Raw genomic sequence first — 1,671 nt, 5'->3', positions numbered from 1 at the left:
CCCTGGGGCTGCGGCTCCTTAAGGTTCGGGGCCGGGAGCCGAGCCGAGCGGGCGCTGGGAGTGACGACTTGCCCGTGACTAACGACAATGAGCTCCTCTCCTCCCCCGCGCTCCGTCCAGATGTCTACGGGGATCCTGGTCACATGCTCACTGTCCACACGGACAGGATTTCGCCCGAAAGTACAAGAGTTTTCATCCCAAATCAGCGGTTGCTTTGAGTCTGATCAGCATAGAATGTGACAGGACACAGGGGAGGGAGACGGTGCGATGGCGGGTGCCGTGCCCGTCAGCCACGAAGGGCGGGGCTAGCCCAGAGCCGCCTGCCGGGTGCGCCACCCTCTCACCTCCTCCAACGGCCCCAGCAGCCCTGGGGGCCACCCCTTCCCCGGGTGCAGAAAGGAGGCCTGAGGGCGCCCAGGCGTGCCCCCTGCTCCGCGGGAGAGGAGGAGACTGGGTACTCAGCCCCCTGAGCCTGGACGCCTCGGTCGGTACCAGGAGACCGTGTGACCGGCTGGCCTGGCTCGGGCTGAGCATCGACCTCTGACCCAGGAGGTCAGGGTTCGATTCCCCGTCAGGGCACAGGCCCGGGTTTGGGCTCGATCCCCAGTGCGGGGAGGTGGGAGGCAGCCGATCATGCTTCTCTGTCATCATCGATGTTTCTCTCCCTCTCCCTTCCTCTGAAATGAATAAAAATGTCTTAAAAATTATTTTTAAAAAGCTCCCCAGGGTCAGAGACCTCTCCCCACCCTGGGTGGGCTCTGGACTCCTTCATTTCCAAGTTCGTCTTCGGGGACGTGCTCTCGGGGGCGGGAGCTGACGTGGGGGTCTCGCTCCTGTGGGGGGCCGAAGGCTGTGTCCACGAAAACCAGATGCGTGGATGTGAGCCCCGCGTCTCTGCGGGCGTCTGCCAGGGCCTGAGAAATGCCGACGAGACAGGATGCGTTCGTCCCGGCTTCCCAGTCACGGGCCCCAAACTGAACGAGGGAGCCTGGTCCTGAGGTGACGCCCGGCCTTCAGCAACGCTGTCGGTCGCAGGGACCGCGGCCTCCCGGGCCACCTCCGTGTCGCTGGCACTCGCGTCGCTGGGGCCCGGAGAAAGCGCCGCCTGAGACTCGCTATGGAAACCGCCCTCCCCTGTGGGGCGGTGGCTGCTCATCACTCCCCCACCCTCTCCCGGTCCCCAGGGCTCTGCTGTGGCCAGGCCGAGGGCCAGGAGGCCGGATAGTCAGACGGACAAGGCGAGTAAACTGGCAGCTTGAAACGCGGCTGGCACAGGAGGGTCGGAGCACTACCGACGTCTTTCCAACAGGATTTTATTTTATTTTGTTTATTTGTTTTTAGAGGAAGAGAGAGGGAGGGAGAGAGAAACATCCATGATGAGAGAATCATGGACCGGCTGCCTCCTGCACGCCCCCCACTGGGGATCGAGCCTGCAACCTGGGCCTGTGCCCTGACCGGGAATCGAACCCTGACCTCCTGGTTCCTAGGTCGACGCTCACCACTGAGCCACGTGGCCGGGCCGCCCTCCGAATTGTTAAACCCGGCCCCTCGTCTCATTAGGATGGACCCTCTCGCCACTTCCCTCCGACAGTGTTCACCTCCCATGAACCCCCAAAGCTTGTCTGGGGCCAGGCCGCCCGGGGGAGGCCAGCAGCCCAGGGGGGTGTGGGG

Source organism: Myotis davidii, unplaced genomic scaffold (genome assembly GCF_000327345.1).
Source record: "Myotis davidii unplaced genomic scaffold, ASM32734v1 scaffold1395, whole genome shotgun sequence".
Classification (NCBI taxonomy): Eukaryota; Metazoa; Chordata; class Mammalia; order Chiroptera; family Vespertilionidae; genus Myotis; species Myotis davidii.
Note: the sequence above shows the minus strand (reverse complement) of the source record.